General features: G+C 39.4%; 1 long non-coding RNA gene across 1 annotated transcript; it reads left to right on the plus strand.

Moving 5' to 3' along the window:
- The first annotated feature begins 20,564 nt into the window (after positions 1-20,564).
- Positions 20,565-21,695, plus strand: LOC120781671. Its single transcript, XR_005706123.1, has 4 exons — positions 20,565-20,602; positions 20,663-20,801; positions 20,861-21,044; positions 21,101-21,695. It is a non-coding gene; the product is annotated as an uncharacterized LOC120781671 (long non-coding RNA).
- Positions 21,696-22,013: the final 318 nt, after the last annotated feature.

A 22,013-nucleotide genomic window follows, 5' to 3' on the forward strand; every position in this document is an offset into this window, starting at 1 on the left:
TATGTTTTACCCAAATTTGAGAACCGCGATTATCACAAAGTGTTGGAAGCAGTTGAGCTACTTCTTCCAAAACCTTGTTAGTTTCTGATGTAGTAAAATCAGTTGTTTCCTTTGAAACAATAAGCTTAATTGGGCGACAATAGAGTGTAGACGAAGGCCGCGGATTTTACCATAAAATATTTTGGCTGGCATCGTCACTCAACCTCAATGGAACAATAGCGAAGTAGTTGCAAAAAAGAACAGATACTCATCAGTAGAATCGCAGTTCTCAAATTTCTGTTTATAAGCGCTATGGCCGAGCTTCCGTCACATCCCCATTTGCTGATTAGTGTGAATGACGACTTAGCAGATATATTTTCTTTGAAAACTTCACTTCGCGCTTCAATTAAATGTTTAGCGGTTTTATCCAAAATGGCTTGAAGTGTAATTTCGGCGCGCGTTTCTGTTACCAAGATATGTTACATTTGTAGGTGAAATTGTAAATCTGTTCCTTCTAACCAACTGCGATTTTTGTTTAAAAAACGTTCAATCATCATATTTGCTTCAGTCCATTTTTTGGGAAATTTTGACGAAACACTCGAAATTTTTAACTTTATATCCTTCTGTGTATCAGACGTTACATCTGTAGCACTAAATTGTGTCAAAACATAATCCACTAACCGGGAATTTCGCTCTATTTTAGTACATTTTCGCCATTTTTCAAATAACTACATTTTTTAAATAGAGCAAACTCGATCTGGAAAAAAATAATTAATAAATATAGTTTAAAAAAAACTAAAAAACACGCTTTTAAAGCATATCAAACTAAAAAGTGAAAAATAATTCTTTGTATAAACTAACAATAATAATGAAGGAAAAATTCGTGCATTATTGTGAAAATTTGGCCAGATAATTTCTGTAACAAACCCCATATTACCGTTCACTAAACCTTTTGACACGTCAATATTCGACCTTAACATCACTTTTGCTCCACCTCCTGTTTTATTGATATCATGCGGTATTACAGTATTTAAGTCCTTATTACCTAAATTTCGTGTAGCGTCAATGAGTAGGTCTTGTGCTCTTATCGTATAAATAACAGTCCCTTTATCTTGAAAGCTCTTCAGAACTTTTTCACTATGTATAACAACTTGGTCGTTAGTAGGGTAAATCCTTAAAGCTTTCTCAATCGAGAATTCTTCAGTGGTATCTGTTGACACTTTTTCAAGAAGAACTTCAAGATGCTTCGACGTCAACTTTCCAACTCTTAAAGCATTAAGCACATCTATAAATGTCGTATCTTCTTGTTGACGCATGTTTTGTTGGAGTTCAACCAGGCGGAATTGTCGCCACAAATGTCTAGCGGGTTTCATATGTTCTGGCTGTTGAAATATTTGATGTCCTCGGACAGGTGGTAACTGCTTTAAATCACCAAAGAGTATGACATTTATACCTCCAAAACAAGCGTCCTGTCTCTTTAGTTGGCGTAAACGAGAGTCGATCATGCAAAGCATTTCATAAGGCACCATAGAAATTTCGTCTATGAACAGAAACTCAACTTTTTGCCATAACTGGCGCATCCCTCTTAAATAATTTCCTGCAAGAAGTGGCATGTCAATGATGACGCCATCTTTTTGTACTGGTAGTTTCAATAGGCTGTGTAGTGTAGAACCTCCGACCAACCGTGCTGCAACTCCAGTACAAACGCCTCTTTTGCATTATCGAAACCTTCAAGTAATTCAGTTTCCAAACGATAAGGAATATATTGAAGAAGTAAGCTATAGAAAAAGTTGTCGTTGAATCTGTTGTATTGCCTGCGCAATTCCAGAATCTATACCTGCAGGTTCTGCTTTCGATAGGTACTTTGCTATATAGTACGCTATCGCTTCGTTTGATCCGCATGGCTGAATATCCATGTTGCCTTAGCAACTCTGGGTGGTAATTATTTACCCAAGCATCTTCCTTTCGACGCTTAAGTAAACAAATTCTACCTCCGTTACGAAGAAAATCATCCGAAGAATGTGACACAATTCGTGTCTCGACACATTATTGGCGTGGAAAGTTGAATCGGCTTCTTATAGAAGTATTATTTTTTTAACAAGTTTGTGTATGCCGATGAATTTGACATTCATGAAGCTCTGGGTCTTCTTCTTCTGGAGGGATTCTACAGCAACAATTACGATCCAGAAGAAGTTTCCCTTCTTCTGAGTCAAACTCGGGATGAATTTCGATCCAAATCACCATATGAAGGTGAGGACTGCCCTAATTCTGGAATTCAATGCGCCACCAATGATCCTTCACTTTTCCGCCAAACACATAATTATTATCTATATATATAAAAATAAGTCCGTATATGTACGTCGCCGAACTAATCATAAACGCGTAGTGCGACTTCAACCAAACTTATACACTACGTAAGCAGTGGCCCATATATAGTTTATATGAAGTTTGGTTGAAATCCGATAACGCATGTGTGTGCGGTGCGTATGTGAAGTGAGTGTGTTTTTGTTGCAGGCATTTTTTGTACCGCATACAGCATTCATTAGTATTGAATACATTTTGGTCGTTTGTGTATTGGAGAGCATTGCACGGAGTGATGCAAATAGCAATTTGTTATCATTTCTCTTTTCTCTTTGGACGTCATTGGTGATTGATCTTATCATAATCGATTTTTGAAAATATTAATTTCTTCGCATTTTTTGGTGAGTATTTTGATAAAAACAAATTAATTTTCGTTCTAATCATCGTTTTAATTTGAATATTTTGTTAAAAAAAAATTAAAAAAAAAACAATGATTAATGAGATAAAAATCGATTGTTTTGCTAAACATGTGTTCTGAATGTTACAAATGCATCATATGACTTTGTGACAAAATGTCAAATTTAATATTTTGTGAAAAAAATTAAAAAATTGAGTGAATTTTTGTTTTGTTTAATATACGATTAGTGAGCTAAAAATTACTTGGATTTTTTGGCCAATTTTTAATTGAATTTTGTCACATTTTCAGCAGGTTTTCGTGTCTTTTCGTCACTTGTTGGTGCTTTTCGAGTGCAGACGATCTCGAACGTTTCATTTTCGCTTCCGAACGGTAAGACAAAATTATTTCGATTTTTTGGCCAATTTTTAATTGAGTTTTGACACATTTTCAGCATATTTTTAACATCTTTCGTGTCTTTTCGTGACTTTTTGGTGCTTTTCGAGTCCAGAATTTGCTGGATTTCATCAAATTATTACTGAAGTTCTTTATTATCTTTAGTTTAGTTTCTTCTAAAAATGCCACGAAGAGCAAGAGCTCCATGAACATAATGATTTGATTAATACTTTTCGGACAGCACTTGATCAGATGCCGTCTGATGATCATAAAATCGTTATTCGTGCTGATAGAAGACCAATCGGAGAACACGAACGAAGATTTAATGCACCTATAAATAATGAAGTTGCTGTGGTGATTGTCGGCGATAAGTTTCAATCACGTGACATTGTATTGCTTAGAAGAAATAATCAATTACAACGTGTTTGTGAAACACATCGCTCTTACGATGCCCTACAGTACCCAATTTTGTTTTGTCGGGTTGAAGATGGATACTCTATTAATTTAAAAATGGTAGATCCCGCAAACCCACGTGAGTGTTTGTTGTGTTTAATATACTCTTCCAATTTTGTTTAACAAGAATTAGTATGAAATGATTTAAATTTCCGTTTGTTTTTTTTTTCTCTTCAGAACGTGAAGTCAATAAAAATGTCAGCGCTATGAACTATTATGCACATAGGATTATGATACGACAAAATCAGGAAAATCATATTTTGAAATGTCGGAGACTCTTTCATCAATATGTCGTAGACATGTATGCAAAGATAGAAACAGAGCGTTTGAACTTTATTCGATTCAATCAACGGAAGTTGCGACCAGAAGAGTATAATAAGTTAACTCGAAACGCAAACCACCAAAATACCAAGTCAGCATTGTCTGCCTAATATCCGTTTCAGGCAATGCCGAACATTAACACCACCCCAGTCCATGACCAACGGCCCGAGTTATGATCCAACGACAAGCAACAACAAACGATACTCACAAGCTACCGTAGCCGTGGGATCCGCTGGCGCAGCACAAATATAGCGCAAACAAGCGACGACTTACACTACACGCAAGTCGGCATAATCGTGGGATTCGCTGACACTGCATCTGACAAAACATAGCAACGACAGCGACGACGGCAGCGGCAGTGAGGACGGCTTAGGCTTAGACTTAAGAGTAAGAATGTTTTAGAGTTCAGTTCTGATCGAGCCTGAATAAAGCGCACTAGTGCCTAAAAATAATTGGCGCCCAACCTGGTAAAGAAGATACGAAGGATTCTCCAGAAAGTAAAAATCACCAAGGTATTTTGCGGTGGAGTGTCTTTAATGACTTGAAGGGACCCCAGGACTCACAAAGAATCGCTACAATCTTTAAAAACGTATCCTACAAGGACTCACAGAGAATCGCTACAATCTTTAAAAACGTATCCTTCAAGGACTCCAAGGATCTGAGGATTCATCAGAAAGCAGTTTATAATAAAAAAGATGTTTCGAGTATTGTAAGTAGTTAAAATACAAAACATTATAATTTCTTTTGAATTAAAACTAAGTTTTCAAAATAGACGGAAAGGAATTTATTTTAGACTATAAGGAGCTAATCATAAAATTTTGTGAAACAAATTTTCCAGAGTTTATTAAAAAAGAAACCTCTTCTTCTTCTTAATTGGCGTAGACACCGCTTACGCGATTATAGCCGAGTTAACAACAGCGCGCCAGTCGTTTCTTCTTTTCGCTACCTGCCGCCAATTGGATATTCCAAGCGAAGTCAGGTCCTTCTCCCCTTGGTCCTTACAACGGAGTGGAGGTTTTCCTCTTCCTCTGCTTCCCCCGGCGAGTACTGCGTCGAATACTTTCAGAGATGGAGGGTTTTCATCCATCCGGACAACATGACCTAGCCAGCGTAGCCACTGTCTTTTAATTCGCTGAACTATGTCAATGTCGTCGTATATCTCGTACAGCTCATCGTTTCATCGAATGCGATATATCCATAAATCTTTCGCAGAATTTTTCTCTCGAAAACTCGTAACGTCGACTCATCGGTTGTTGTCATCGCGCAAGCCTCTGCACCATACAGCAGGACGGGAATTATGAACGACTCATAGAGTTTGGCTTTTGTTCGTCGAGAGAGGACTTTACTTTTCAATTGCCTACTCAGTCCGAAGTAGCACCTGTTGGCAAGAGTTATCCTGCGTTGGATTTCTAGGCTGACATTGTTGGTGGTGCTTACGCTGGTTCCAAGATAGACGAAATTATCTACAACTTCAAAGTTGTACCTGTCAACAGTGACGTGAGAGCCAAGTCGCGAGTGCGACGACTGTTTGTTTGATGACAGGAGATATTTCGTTTTACCCTCGTTCACTGCCAGACCTATTTTCTGTGCTTCCTTGTCCAGCCTGGAGAAAGCAGAACTAACGGCGCGGGTGTTGAGGCCGAAGATATCAATATCATCGGCATACGCCAGCAGCTGTACATTATTATAGAAGATGGTACCTTCTCTATTTAGTTCTGCAGCTCGAACTATTTTCTCCAGAAGCAGGTTGAAGAAGTCGCACGATAGGGAGTCGCCTTGTCTGAAACCTCGTTTGGTATCGAACGGCTCGGAGAGGTCCTTCCCGATCCTGACGGAGCTTTTGGTGTTACTCAACGTCAGTTTACACAGCCGTATTAGTTTTGCGAGGATACCAAATTCAGACATCGCGGCATAAAGGCAGCTCCTTTTCGTGCTGTCGAAAGCACCTTTGAAATCGACGAAGAGGTGGTGTGTGTCGATTCTCCTTTCACGGGTCTTTTCCAAGATTTGGCGCATGATGAATATCTGGTCGGTTATTGATTTTCCAGGTCTGAAGCCAGACTGATAAGGTCCAATCAGTTTGTTGACGGTGGGCTTTAATCTTTCACACAATACGCTCGATAGAATGTTATATGCGATGTTGAGGAGGCTAATCCCACGGTAGTTGGCGCAGATTGTGGGGTCTCCTTTTTTATGGATTGGGCATAGCACACTTAAATCCCAATCGTTGGGCATGCTTTCGTCCGACCATATTTTACAAAGAAGCTGATGCATGCTCCTTATCAGTTCTTCGCCGCCGTGTTTGAATAGCTCGGCCGGCAATCCGTCGGCCCTGCCGCTTTGTTGTTCTTCAGGCGGGCAATTGCTATTCGAACTTCTTCATGGTCGGGTAATGGAACGTCTGCTCCATCGTCATCGATTGGGGAATCGGGTTCGCCTTCTCCTGGCGTTGTGCGTTCACTGCCATTCAGCAGGCTGGAGAAGTGTTCCCTCCATAATTTAAGTATGCTTTGGGCATCAGTGACTAGATCACCTTTGGGGGTTCTACAAGAGCATGCTCCGGTCTTGAAACCTTCTGTAAGCCGCCGCATTTTTTCGTAGAATTTTCGAGCATTACCCCTGTCGGCCAGCTCATCAAGCTCTTCGTACTCACGCATTTCAGCCTCTTTCTTTTTCTGTCTACAAATGCGTCTCGCTTCCCTTCTCAACTCTCGGTATCTATCCCATCCCGCACGTGTTGTGGTCGATCATAACGTTGCGAGGTAGGCTGCCTGTTTTCTCTCCGCTGCGACACGGCTCTCCTCGTCGTACCAGCTGTTCTTTTGCACTTTCCGAAAACCAATGGCTTCGGTTGCAGCTGTACGTAAGGAATTTGAAATGCCGTCCCACAGTTCCCTTATACCGAGTTGTTGACGAGTGCTCTCAGAGAGCAGGAGTGCAAGCCGAGTAGAAAATCGTTCGGCTGTCTGTTGTGATTGCAGCTTCTCGACGTCGAACCTTCCTTGTGTTTTTTGGCGTGCGTTTTTTGCTGCACAGCGGCGGGTGCGAATCTTGGCTGCAACAAGATAGTGGTCCGAGTCGATGTTAGGACCTCGGAGCGCACGCACATCTTAAACACTGGAGACGTGTCTTCCGTCTATCACAACATGATCGATCTGGTTGGTAGTTTTTCGATCCGGAGACAGCCAGGTAGTTTGATGAATCTTTTTATGCTGGAATCTAATACTACAGATAACCATATTTCGGGCCCCGGCGAAGGCAATCAGCCTCAACCCATTTGGGGAAGTTTCGTCGTGGAGGCTGAATTTACCGACCGTAGTGCCAAAGATACCTTCTTTGCCCACCTTGGCGTTAAAGTTGCCAAGCACGATTTTGATATCGTGGCGGGGGCAGCTCTCATAAGCGCGCTCCAAGCGCTCATAGAAGGCATCTTTGGTCACCTCGTCCTTCTCTTCCGTCGGGGCGTGGGCGCAAATCAGCGATATGTTGAAGAACCTCGCTTTGATGCGGATTGTGGCTAGACGTTCATTCATCGGAGTGAATGATAGTACTCGGCGACGGAGTCTCTCTCCCACCACGAATCCAACACCAGACTTGCGCTCCTGTATATGGCCGCTGTAGTAAATGTCACAAGGATCTATTCGTCTCTGTCCTTATCCCGTCCATCGCATTTCTTGGACGGCGGTGATGTCAGCCTTTATTTTCGCGAGGACATCAACCAGCTGGGCAGCGGCACCTTCCCAATTAAGGGTCCGGACATTCCAGGTGCATGCCCTCAAATCGTAGTCCTTATTTCGTTTGTCATGGTCGTCATCAAAAGGGGGGTCTCTCATCCGAGGCTTGTTGCTTCCTTTCATTGGGGTTTTTTTTTACGTGGCGGGTCCCAAACCCAGCGCACAACCATATGAATGGATGTTTCGCCTTCTCACATTAGCTGGCCTTCGAACGGATGTTCTTAGGCTACCCAGAGGATACTTGGTCAAAGACCGGAAGTAGTGAGCTGCTTGAGCCATGTGTAAAAGAATCGTTTCTGGCCACTCCCAAGTGAATGCGATCAGAGAACTTTCCTCACTTGCGTGAACTTCTACACATAACTCCATCCTAAAAAAGAAACAGTGTAGTCTTTTCTCAAAAACATTGTGTTTAGAAACAGAATTTGTGAAGAAAATTGTAATACATAACTGAAACTATCTCGCCATGTCAACAAAACAGTGTGATTGATTGGTTCGACTATAGGAACGGTTATAAGTCTATTCAATTTTAATTTCCAAGTCTATGAGTGACTCAGAATTAGAAAACCTCTTAGAAAGAATTATTAAACTACAGGTGACCAGAAAAATGGATTCAAATCAGGTAACCGCAGTGGTTCAAGCAGCCGTCTCAAGCACTCTTGAACAACAAATACAGACTTTCGAGGTTAAGCTCCAACGATTAACGGAGCAAATGACTACATTGACCACTGGTCAAACGCCAAAAATATACCAACCGGTAAGAATATTACCGAATGTAAAGTGTGACGAACCCCTTGATCTGGTAAAATCATTACCAGAATTTGACGGGCAAATCAGTGGCGTGTCTTGGCGACAAGCTGTCCATACATCTTACGAAGTTTTCAAAAGTTACCAGGGAAGTTCTAGACACTACCAAGCAGTTGGTATAATTAGAAATAAAATAAAGGCTTCTGCTGATGCCATTTTAGCATCCTTCAACACTGTTTTATATTTCGACGCAATAATCGCGAGACTAGACTTTACGTACGCAGACAAACGACCGATATATTTAATCGAACAACAATTATCCACCTTACGACAGGGTAACCTATCTGTGCTTCGATATTTCGACGAGGTTGAGAAAATATTAACTCTCCTCACGAATAAAACCATAATGATCGATGAGGGTCAAATATCAGAATCAATTTGCGAAAAATATAGAGCGGACGCTTTAAGAGTTTTTATATCAGGCCTTAAAAGACCTTTATGTGACATACTATTTGCCTCTCGCCCTAAAGACCTACCTAGCGCTCTGGCATTAGCCCAGGAGGTGGAGTCAAATAGGGAAAGGTACTTATTTGCTTCAAATTTCGCAACGTCTATTGAAGACCAATATAAACTAGGAATAAACAATAATTCGGAGAAAAAGACGCAACAGCAACAAAAAAAAACCGCATTTTGCAAATAAACAGCGCAGAACAAACGATACTAGGGCTAACAAGCAAGAACAAGTGACCCCCATGGCCGTTGACCCATCGGTTTCAAGACTAAGACAAAATGTAAATTGGCGTAGGGAACCATCACAGAGAGCCAACCAATACCAGCAACAGAATCAAAGTAATAGTAGACAGGGTTATAGTTCAAATCAACAGCAGGGAAAACGACAGGCAGATTCAGATAGGGTTACTGGACCAAAGATGCAACGCATTAATACCTTAAATCAAGAAAAGATTAGTGAGGCAACTTATAATCAGGAAGCCGAAGATGAACTGAAGATCTCGAGGAGGAGCAATTGAATTTTTTAAGGGGAAGTCCCTACTCCCGTGGATTAAGCGAGGAGTAGGTTATCGAGGAAAAAAAATTAAATTATTAGTGGACACAGGAGCTTCGAAAAATTACATCAAACCAATACCTGAGCTAAAAAATATAATTCCAGCGTCCACACCATATATAGTAAAGTCTTTGCACGGCAATAGTCCTGTAACACAAAAGTGTGGAATTAAGATGTTTGGCGTAACTGCAGATTTCTTTATACTACCAAATATAACAACATTCGACGGCATAATTGGGCTCGATTTGCTCAATCAGTTAAACGCCCAAAGAGACCTCAGTACGGGTACAATAAAGCACGATTCTGAAACTGAAAAGCTCTTGTTCCATGAATGTAAAAATGTGAACTTTATCGACACAAAAAGTGAAGAAGTTCCATCTTCAGTTCGTGAGCAATTTTGTGAAATTATCAAAAGTAGAAATAAGGCATTTGCTGATCCTAACGAGTCACTACCCTTCAACACTAATATAATTGGTACAATCAGAACAAAAACCGATGAACCGGTTTACTCGTGACTTTACCCATAGCCTATGGGTGTAGCCGACTTTGTGAACAAAGAAGTGGCTGAACTTCTCGTCAATGGTATCATTCGACCCTCAAGGTCCCCTTACAATAACCCAATTTGGGTCGTTGATAAGAAGGGAGTAGATCAAACGGAAATAAGAAGAAACGTCTTGTGATTGATTTCAGGAAACTGAATGAGGTCACAGTCGAAGATAAATACCCTATGCCAGACGCAATGGTAATCTTGTCAAATTTAAGAGGTGCACAATATTTTACCACCCTCGACCTTAAATCTGGGTTTCACCAGATCGAGCTAGCAGAAAGAGACTGGGAGAAAACCGCTTTCTCCATTAACAATGGTAAATATGAATTCCGTCGTTTCCCTTTTGGGCTAAGAAACGCCCCAAGCATCTTCCAGAGAGCAATCGACGATGTCCTCAGGGAGCAAATTGGCAAAACCTGCCACGTTTACGTTGATCAAAAACGGCAGAAGACCATTTGAAAGATATCGAATGGGTGTTGCGGAGTCTCTATGAGGCAAATATGAAAATATCCGCCGAAAAATCGAAATTCTTCAAGACCGAGGTAGAATACCTAGGATTTGTTGTCTCAAGGGGAGGTGTGAAAACAAGCCCCGATAAAGTCAATGGAATCAAATATTATGAGCAGGACTATGTTCCTTTCTTGAATTGGCTAGCTACTATCGATGTTCCATTAAAGATTTTGCCAGCCTTGCAAAACCTCTGACTGATATGCTAAAGGGAGAAAATGGCAAACTAAGTGCCACACAGTCCAAAAAAATTAAAATTCAACTAGCACCAGAAGGTATAGATGCATTCAATAAACTTAGAGAAATTCGGGCTTCAGAAGATGTCACGTTAGCATATCCCGACTTCACTAAACCATTTGACTTAATAACCGATGCATCCTCAAGGGGTTTGGGGGTCGTCCGTTCACAAGAGAAAAAACCCATTACCATGATCTCAAGAACACTTAGAAATAGAGAAGAGCATTTGGCAACAAATGAAAGAGAACTCTTTTCGATGGTATGGGCTTTTAACACTTTGAGGTACTACCTGTACGGTGTTAACCAGTTGAATATCTACACTGACCACCAGCCTCTGACGTTTGCAGTTTCTGATAAAAACCCGAACGCAAAAATCAAACGATGGAAGTCTCTAATAGAAAGCTTCAACGCAAAAATTTTCTATAAACCAGGAAAGGAAAACCATGTCGCTGACGCGTTGTCCAGACAGCACATGTATATGGTAGGAATTGAAATGGAGGCAAGCTCCGACTGCGCCACCATGCACAGTGAGGAGTCACTGACCTGCACTATAGAGACGGTGGATAAGCCCGTAAATTACTATAGAAACCAGATAATTCTTCAAGAAAGCGAAAGCCAGCCAAACCAGACCTTTATAATATTTGGTTCAAAAAGCAGACATGTAATTTCATTTTGCGACGTAGAGTCATTACTAAAAACTCTCATTAATGATGGCGTAGTTAACGCAATACATTGCAGCCTACCAGTGTTGGCAAAAATTCAACATCGACTGGTAGAACTTCACCCCAACGTAAGATTCCGTCATACCGAAAAGATGGTTACGGACATCTTCAGCGAAAGTGATCAACAAGAAATTATATTTGCTGAACACAACAGAGCTCATAAAGCGCAAGAAAATGTAAAGCAGATCTTGGCTGACTATTTTTTCCCGAAGATGAATAAAAAGGCAAAGGAAGTAGTAGCAAATTGCCGAATATGTTCAAAGTCTAAATACATAAGACATCCAAAGAAGCATGTTATTGCGGCAACACCGGTTCCATGTAATCCTGGTGAAATATTACACGTCGATATTTTCTCCACAGACCAGAAATATTTTCTAACTTGCGTCGATAAGTTTTCTAAATTTGCATCATAGACGTAAAACCACCTATACTACAGCTAATAAACAATTTTCCAAACGTTAAAACTATATACTGTGACAACGAAAAGTCACTTAACTCAAATGCTATAAAATCAACTTTGCTAAATTACAACAATGTGAAAATCGCCAACGCCCCTCCACAGCATATCACCTCAAACGGGCAAGTGGAGCGTTTTCACAGTACCTTAACTGAGATAGCTGGTGTCTAAAGCTAGAAAGAAATCTCGATGACACTGTTGACTTGATTTTGCTTGCCAACATAGAATATAATAAGACAATTCATTCAATAACCCACGAAAAACCAATAGACATCCTTCATCCCAGCTCAGCTAAAATTACGGAACTAGTTCGAAATCGTATCGAAAGAGCACAGGCCAGTGATCGCGAATACCATAATAAGGGTCGTCAGAATGTGATGACAAGGTCCTAGTGAAAGTTAATCGAAGGCTAGGCACTAAACTCTCAACACTATTTACAGAAGAAGTAGTCGAACAGGACCTAGGCACCACCGTTCTTATAAAGGGGGGGAGGGTCCACAAAGACAACCTTCGTCCACCTTAATTAATCACTTGATTACTTTAATTCTTGTATTTTAAATCACAGGATAATATCGACATTCCTATTGACGACCACTTTAACACGAAAGCTAACTGACTACACCAACTCCAACTACATCCCAATTTTGGACGGAAACACAATAGTATGGGAACATTACGGTTATTTGACGCACTTTACCAACTTGACACTATATGCAACATTGAACGACGAGACGGCAGGATTTATGGACCTTTTCCCATTGACACACATGAAGAAAATAGTAGAAGCAGACATAAAATACATCGAGACTTTACTTCGAACCGTTGACATTCATCATCGACAGGCTCGAAGCTTAAACTTTTTAGGTACTGCACTAAAAGTCGTCGCCGGCACCCCTGACTTTGACGATTTCCAAAGACTACAACTAAAACAGGATATGCTCATTGACTCTAATAACAGACAGTACAAAATTAATACGCATATTCAGTAAAAAAATCTTGGAAATCACGCAAACAATAAACACAATTATAAACTCAACAAAAAGGAAGCAATAGACACTGGAAGTCATCTTTTACGAAACAATGCTTGCAAGAAATAGAGGTAATAATCCTCGAACTGCAATCAATCACAATCTCAATAGCCCTAGCTAAGTTGAGCCTAGTGAACCCAATAATATTAGATAATAGTGATATCAATAATATTATCAATGAGCACTCGACTAACATAACTATAATAGAAATAATAGGAATGTCTAGCATTAAGACTTTACAAAATAAGAATAATTTGTACTTTGTAGTTAAGTATCCAATCCCTCAAGTTGTTTGTAAAAAGTATAGTTTATTCGCCGTGCCTCACGAAGGACGAGTCCTACACTTTGGGGATACTAATACCGTCGCTGAGTGCGGAAACGAAGCGTATGCTGTTAAATGTGAAAAATCAACTTTTGCAACTTTTGCAAGAAGCAAACAACCCCTACTTGTTGTCAGCAACTATTCCTGGAGTGCTGTAAGCAAATTGTTCAACTACTACCAATCATGATAAGGGCATCAAAGAAGTCGATGACGGCATTGTCATTATCAACAATGCCACAGCAACGATAGAGGTTGAAAAAGGAGATAGCAGAACCGTCAGCGGTACTTACCTTTTGACTTTCGATCAGTTAGTAAAGGTAAATGGGACCGAGTATCACAATCGAAATCATACTCCTACTCGTACTCCTGGCACTCCAACGGCTCAAAGAGTCAATCTTTTAGGACATATAGAGACATTGAGTTTGAATTATCTTCATGAAATGAATGCGGAAAATATCAACCATATTGGCGCTCTTCGAGGAGAACTCAACTCAACTCAATAACATTGCTTTTTATAGTAACGATAGCATCAATCCTTATCCTAGTAATCTTGCGACTTGCTCTAAGCAAATATAAAAAACACACCGCGAAAAAGGCAATGAATGTCTTAGTAAGAGAGGTCACCGAGAGAATCGTGGACGATTCCCACTTAGGAAGGGAGGAGTTAACTCGAAACGCAAACCACCAAAATACCAAGTCAGCATTGTCTGCCTAACATCCATTTCAGGCAATGCTGAACATCCCCCCAGTCCATGACCAACGGCCCGAGTTATGAGCCAACGACAAGCAACAACAAACGATACTCACAAGCTACCGTAGCCGTGGGATCCGCTGGCGCAGCACAAATATAGCGCAAACAAGCGACGACTTACACTACACGCAAGTCGGCATAATCGTGGGATTCGCTGACACTGCATCTGACAAAACATAGCAACGACAGCGACGACGGCTTAGGCTTAGACTTAAGAGTAAGAATGTTTTAGAGTTCAGTTCTGATCGAGCCTGAATAAAGCGCACTAGTGCCATTTGCTATGCTCGTTTGTATGGTCGACCAGATTTGTTTATTACATTTACATGTAATCCACAATGGGACGAAATCAAGCAATATTTATATGAAGGGCAATCTTCTACAGACCGTCACGACATAACTGCATGAGTTTTTAGACAGAAGCTGAAGTCATTGATGGACTTTATTATTAAACATCAGGTTTTCGGCGAAGTTCGATGTTGGATGTATTCGGTGGAATGGCAAAAGAGAGGATTACCACATGCCCATATTTTGGTGTGGTTAGTCAACAAAATAACAAGCGATCAAATAGATGACATCATCTCAGCAGAAATTCCTGATGAGGAAATCGATCCAGGTTTATTTGATGTTGTTACAAAACGTATGATTCATGGACCATGTGGTGTTCTAAATATTAATTCGCCATGTATGAAAGATGGGAAATGCACGAAGCGGTATCCCAGAGATTTGATTTCCGAGACAATTAATGGAAATGATGGTTACCCATTGTATCGCCGACGCTCAACAGATGATGATGGCAAATCAATCAATCTACGAGTCAATAATCAAGATATTACAGTTGATAATAGGTGGGTTGTCCCCTATTCGCCAATACTATCAAAAGCATTCAAGGCTCATATCAATGTAGAATATTGCAATTCTGTTAAATCGATTAAATATATCTGCAAGTTGGTAAATAAAGGCAGCGACATGGCTGTGTTTGGTGTTGCAGAGAACCGAAATGATGAAATAACACAATACAAGACTTGCGTAGTAATGATCAACAGATATTTGGTGGCGCTTTGATTCTGTTGGCTGGTGATTTTCATCAGACATTGCCTGTGATTCCCCGTTCAACACCAGCAGATGAATTAAAAGCATGTTTAAAGTCATCTTATTTATGGAGACATGTACAAATACTGAATTTAACTACAAATGTGCGAGTACAAATTCAAAACGATCCATCGGCCGACACATTTTCAAGGCAACTGTTGGCAATAGGCAATGGTCAACTTGGTGTTGGTCGTGAAACTGGCTTAATCACTTTACCAGATAACTTTTGTAATATTGCACCGATAAAAGAAGAATTGGTGTCAATTGTTTTTCCAAATATTGCGGAAATTTATCGCAATCATAATTGGTTAGCTGAAAGAGCTATACTGGCCGCTAAAAATAAAGACGTTGGTCAAATGAATGCAGACATTTTAACCCATGTTCCTGTCGAGGTTGTAACATATCAATCAGTTGACACGGTTACGAATCAAGACGACGCTGTTAATTATCCGACAGAATTTTTGAATTCATTGGATTTACCCGGATTTCCACCTCATTGTTTACAATTGAAAGTGGGTGCTCCCATTATTATGCTTCGAAATATAAATCAACCACGATTATGCAATGGGACAAGATTAGTGGTTAAAAAGGTCATGAACAATTTGATCGAAGCAACAATTTTAAAGGGAAAGTTTAAAGGTGAAGATGTATTGATTCCACGAATTCCAATGATTACATCAGATTTACCTTTTGAGTTCAAAAGACTACAGTTTCCAATACGTCTTGCATTTGCTATGACAATAAATAAAGCGCAAGGGCAATCGTTGGAATTGTGTGGAATTAATTTAGAATATCCTTGCTTTTCACACGGCCAGTTTTATGTTTCGTGCTCACGTGTTGGCAAGCCTTCAGTTTTCTTTATCTACACAACAACTCATGGCAAAACCAAAAATGTTGTCTATGAAAGAGCTCTAAGATAGTTTATGTGATACATAGTCTAAGATTGTAAGAAACTAGAATTAAAAGTTGAATAATAGGGAACAAAACCAACTTTATTAAAAACAAGTGTGTTTCTTTCCTTATTTTGTTGTGCCGTGCGAAGCAGGCACCGGGTCCGCTAGTTTTTTATAAATTTCATTAGAGCATTTACTCTTAACATGAAATGTCGACTCAAAATTACTGGATACTTCTCGATAAGTCTTTGGGTCTCATAAGTATCGAGAGTACTGGGATCAACATCAGCCCTACCATCGGCTTTTAACAAAGCCTTTCGTTGGTCTAGCCAGTTGAGATCATTTGAGCTAAATGTTACAAAGTATGTTGGAGGTCCTAAACATCTGATTTGAGCTAATTGTTCATTTAGAACTGATCTCCAATAAGCTGCCAAACCTCTTAAATTTTTTACATAAATATGGTCATCTTTTATTGCTCCTTCTTGATTAACAATTTTTTTGCCGCTTGCAGATATAGTGCTTTTGATTCTATAATATTCAAAGAAGGATGAGGCATAAAATAGATAGTCGTTACATTGAAATCTTGTGTCACTTCCCAAAATTCTAAACTGAAAGTAGTCTAACGCTGTAATATTTACAGGCCTTTGTTCTCTGAACCCGTTTTTTCCGTAAGGAAACAAGAAGTACCAGGCAAATTCTTCTGCTTTCAGTTCATGTCCGATTTTAACGATGTTGTCTTTCGTTTTGCGGGTAATTTCGTTAAGGTTTCGTGAAACCTGTAGTTCATCTTCCACATTGGGTTGCATTACATCAATCGGCGCCATCAAAGATGTCTGCAGTGGAATTAAATGATTAGGTAGTTCATGTTGATAAGTAATCATTTCAGACGCTGCCGTTACTATCTCAATACTCTGCTGTATTTCTATTTCGTCAGGCTCATCTGTTTCATATACAACATCAACGTAATCAAGAGTATACTGTACATTTTTGCTATCTGTTGTACGTTTACAAATCCTCACAAACTCGTCTAAATTGTCGCATTCGATAATGCAGGCTTTTCCATTGTTATCCTTTGCTCTAGATCCCTTTTGACCACAAGAATGTGAGTTAGTGAAGTAATATTTGTTGTCATAGTACATCACTCCGAATACTTGTCCATCTGTTATTATTATGCCGGAGTTATGTTCCATGAAAAGATCTTCCAACCCTTGACGAAGGGTGCGTCCGAAGTTTGTTTCATTATTATTGTCGCTCAAGCTTCCATATATGCTTGGTTCATCGGCAAAAGTGATCTGAAACCGTTTGCCGAATGCGACAAAAATATCTTTTATTGCGTGGAAATTTCGCACCAGTAGGTATTCATCGTCTTCAATACGATAGGCCATTAAACTTCGCTCCGTTTGAAATCTTATATTGCTGTAGATTTGGTCACCCGTTATCATATTCAGGTTGAGAGTGTTTGTAAACCACTGTTGTGGTGCAAGAATACTGGCTCTTAGGATGTTAGACAATGCCATCGCACAGCATTGTACACCTGCAAATCCTGATGTGAATATGAGCTCGTTTCCTTGGTGCCATGAAACACGCACAATTCTCGAAAAATCACATATTCTTGTGTAAGCACTAGTGTTATTGTTAAGTTCATCATTGATTTCATTAGTGGAGCTTTTTCTACTCTAATAATATCCTCTTCATTCATATTGACGTTTTGATCGATAGTGACGTCTTTATAAAGGGGATTGTTAGCGACCAACCAATGTAGTGGATCATATACCGTTTGCCTAGATACTGAAAACTGTCGCGTTACATTAATATTTTCTGGAATAAAGCCTGGATCCAGATTGTTCCAATAAGATTTAGATGGTGGATATTTTTCATTGAACTCAAATGGGTTTTGCAACGATTGCAAACATTTTTTTTGCTTTAATTCATTACTCAAATATGTGTTTGCTCTAGCATCTACAATCCACTTAAAAATTTGATGATTATAGCATCGTTTAGTACATACTTCACATATCGCATCGCAAAATGAATTAATTGCCTGCCTAAAGCTCGTAATACTGGCTTTACGTAACCTTCGGACCTCTTCGTTTTGTTTCTGCATTTGCATCAAACGAGCCTCTCTGGCTTGTTCTGATTCTGAGACTCGGCTTTCCGCTGCATGCTAACGCAATTGCTGCAAACGAGCCTCTCTGGCTTTCTCTGATTCTGAGGCTCGGCTTTCCGCTGCATGCTGACGCATTTGTTGCAAACGAGCCTCACTGACTTGTTCTGATTCTGAGGCTCGGCTTTCCGCTGCATGCTGACGCATTTGCTGCAAACGATCCTTTCTGACTTGCTTTGGTTCTGAGGCTCGGCTTTCCGCTGCATGCAGACGCATTTGCTGCAACGAGCCTCCCTGGCTTGATCTGGTTCTGAGGCTCGGCTTTCCGCTGCATGCTTACGCATTTGCTGCAAACGAGCCTCTCTGCCTTGCTCTGGTTCTGAGGCTCGGCTTTCCGCTGCATTCTGACACATTTGCTGCAAACGAGCCTCTCTGGCTTTTTCTGTTTCTGAAGCTCGGCTTTCCGCTGCAGGCCGACGCATTTGCTGCAAAAGAGCCTCTCTGGCTTTTTCTGATTCTGAAGCTCGGCTTTCCGCTGCATGCTGACGCATTTGCTGCAAACGAACGTCTCTAGCTTGCTTTGGTTCTAAGGCTCGGCTTTCCGCTGCATGCTGACGCATTTGCTGCAAACGAGCCTCTCTGGCTTGCTTTGGTTCTAAGGTTCGGCTTTCCGCTGCATGCTGACGCATTTGCTGCAAACGAGCCTCTCTGGCTTTTTCTGGTTCTGAAGCTCGGCTTTCCGCTGCATGCTGACGCCTTTGCTGCAAATAATCCTTTCTGACTTGCTTTGGTTCTGAGGCTCGGCTTTCCGCTGCATGCTAACGCATTTGCTGCAAACGAGCCTCTCTGGCTTGCTTTGGTTCAAAGGCTCGGCTTTCCGCTGCATGCTAACGCATTTGCTGCAAACGATCCTTTCAGACTTCCTTTGGTTCTGAGGCTCGGCTTTCTGCTGCATGCTGACGCACTTGCTTCAAGCGAGTCTCTCTGCCTTCCTTCGACTGCTTGGCTCTATAACTTCTCATATAGAGCCTTCTTTTCTCCTTTATTTTCTCTAATTCGCTTAAGTGTTCTGACGATCTTTCCATTTTCCATTCAGATTTTAATCAAATATACTATACGACACACAGACTTTTAGAAAATCTATGTAAATATATTTCGCTTATAATTTTAAATTGTCACAACCGTACACTTCGACTGTTTTTTTTTCGTTTGATTGTATACCTAATATATTCCTGATATTTATGATATTTATGATGTCCCGCGGGAACCAAAAAAGTAACGGTACAAACTTAGGTTAATCCATTTCTATTGTTCTTGACTAGCACTTATAATTCAAGTGGTCGACCCGGAAAGTAGGTAGGCTAGGTAGGTGCGTTGTCTCATTTTCCATTTTTTCAGGTAGAGGGGTTCAAATAAGGGGTGTGGGTAGAATATTTCTTTGTGTATTTAAAATTTTTATGAAATCTTATTTTATATTGAAAGAATCTATTTTTTCTTCTATGAGATTTACCACTATTGTGAAATATAAACGAATATAACATAAAACGTATTCTCCGCCATTAGATTTAAAAAGCTCACATAGACGTGACAGCCAAAGTTAAAAAAAGAAGTTTTCAACTGCAGTTGCTTTTCGGAGGCATTTTGAAAACTAGTATCTGATTTTTTTTTTACTACAAAAATTTTATTATAAGTATTAATTTTTTTATTACCTAAAAGTCACATGTTTTGCATTATTTGATATTGTTTCTTCTGGTGCGCGGTTATACTTATGTATGCATTTTTCAGTATATACATATGCTACTCAAATGTCGCCAAAACTAGTTTTATATAGATGTTGCATATTTTTGGTGAACCGCTTAAACTTACTGTCGCCTTCCTACAGTGTCGCTCAAATATTCTACGTTTCAGTACCACTTAAAAAGTTACAAACATACATACATACCTACAAGTGAAGCTAATAAAAGCGTATTAATTATTGGGGAAAGATGTGGTACTCGATCAAAAGTCATTGTATAGCTTAAGGTTGCCATTATACAATATTCAAACATTAGCTTGGATACATGTGGGTAGAAAAAGTTGCATACGTTAAAAACTTGAAAATAAAAAGAACACAAACATTTTTATATGAGTTTTAAAAAAATATATGTACATTGCTATTACAGACGTATGTATGTTGGCCTTTTGCATATAATTCTATACGTTTACATGCCATCATATTTAGGGTATTCCATCAAACTCATAAATGCCTCATAAAGTTCTCAAACTCGTAAAATTCTGTGCCTTATAAATGAGCTGTCAAAATTTGTATGAAAAAGAGTTTACGCGTTTCGTATAAAACTATGAGGCAAATTCGACGCGTATTTGCTTCATAAACTGATATTTTGTTTTAGTGTTGCCATTACACGAAAATAATTTACATTTAGTGCTTCAAAAAAGTAAAGTTTTTAGTGCAGGCAACACTACTTGCAAAGAAAAAAAGAACGGTAAACATTTGTGCTTGTTGCAAAATTTTGTTTAATTTAAAGAAATAATCTGAAACCTTTGTATAATGAGTGCATCAGTAAGTATTACTTAAATTTCTCGTGAAGATGAAAATTGCAGAAATACATTTTATATTCAGGAATTAGAAGAAAAGGTCAAAGCTAAGCGCTTCCGGGCAGCACCAACACATCGTTGGATCAGTGAGCAAACTATATATATATAGAAGCCTTTTAGAGGAAGTGCGCGGAGAAATAAAAGACCGCCCGGAGTCATTTGAGGTTTGTATCTTATTTATTTTTTTCATTGGCTTATAAATGCATAATTTTTTTTTATACAGAAGCCTATTGCACAAAAATTTTATTCGAAAATATCTGCTAAGTGCCCTTTGCTCGCAAACATTAATTGGAAAGTGATGAAAAGCAAAATGCGCTATTTAAAAGGAATATATATGGAGGCCGTGAAATGGCGTAGTCAAACTGGAGCTGGATTAATTGAAAATGGAGAAGAAGAAAGCGTCAAGGGTATTTTATTTTCTTTGTCTTTTAAATACGAAATTAAATTAAACCAAATTTCGCAGACTACATTCAAAATATTTGTCCCTTCTTCGAAATACTGGACGAGATTTTTGGGCTCAGAAAGTGCGTGAACCCTACGGTTATAATTGAGAGTATCAATATAGAAGTCCTCTATGAAGATAACGAGGAGGTTTTTTTATTTGATAATGTTTATGATATTTCAAATAGTTGCTCGAGTTCACGTATATCAGCCACTATACTATATATACTCCTATTCCGCCCGATACTCCACAGCCAGACGTTCATTTATCACTGGAATTATCATCGAACAATGCAAGCAGCTTCAACGGCGACTCGGAGATTGAGAATTTAAAAAAAAGAATGACATCGAAACACAGCCTAAAGAAAAAGCAAAATCCAAATGCAAGCTCTGCCGGCGTATTACAAGGAATGCTTGAAGCAAAATTGGACTTGGAGAAGCAAAAATTTGACTGGATGAAAGAAAAAGAAAAACAGGAATTGGAGATGAAAAAGCTAGAAATTGAACGTGATGAACGACTTGCTTTGGCGAAAATGAAATTAGAAAATGAAAGAGAAGAAAAACTCAAAATGTACGAACTAGAGTTAAAATATAAAAAAGCATAAGAACTTTTTAATCCTCACATATATTTTGTGTCTTTAAAGATTACATACTTATATACAAATAAAGAAGACTTTAACAGTTTCTAATGCTTTAAAATATGAAATCAAATTAAAAGTTGTTAATTTAAGGCATTTTGGTTGCTGGCTTTCGCCGACAGCAATAGCTTTCAACCATATTGTTTGGCTTTTCCAAGTCATCGTAGGGTAAGGGCAGGATGTGAGGGTGTTGTTAGATTTTTCAGACCTAAAATTAATATACAGGTTATTTTTCGCAATTATATACAAAGAAGAATACTAAATTACCTGAAAAAATTTACAAATTATTTAATGTTG

Source organism: Bactrocera tryoni, unplaced genomic scaffold (genome assembly GCF_016617805.1).
Source record: "Bactrocera tryoni isolate S06 unplaced genomic scaffold, CSIRO_BtryS06_freeze2 scaffold_7, whole genome shotgun sequence".
NCBI lineage: Eukaryota > Metazoa > Arthropoda > Insecta > Diptera > Tephritidae > Bactrocera > Bactrocera tryoni.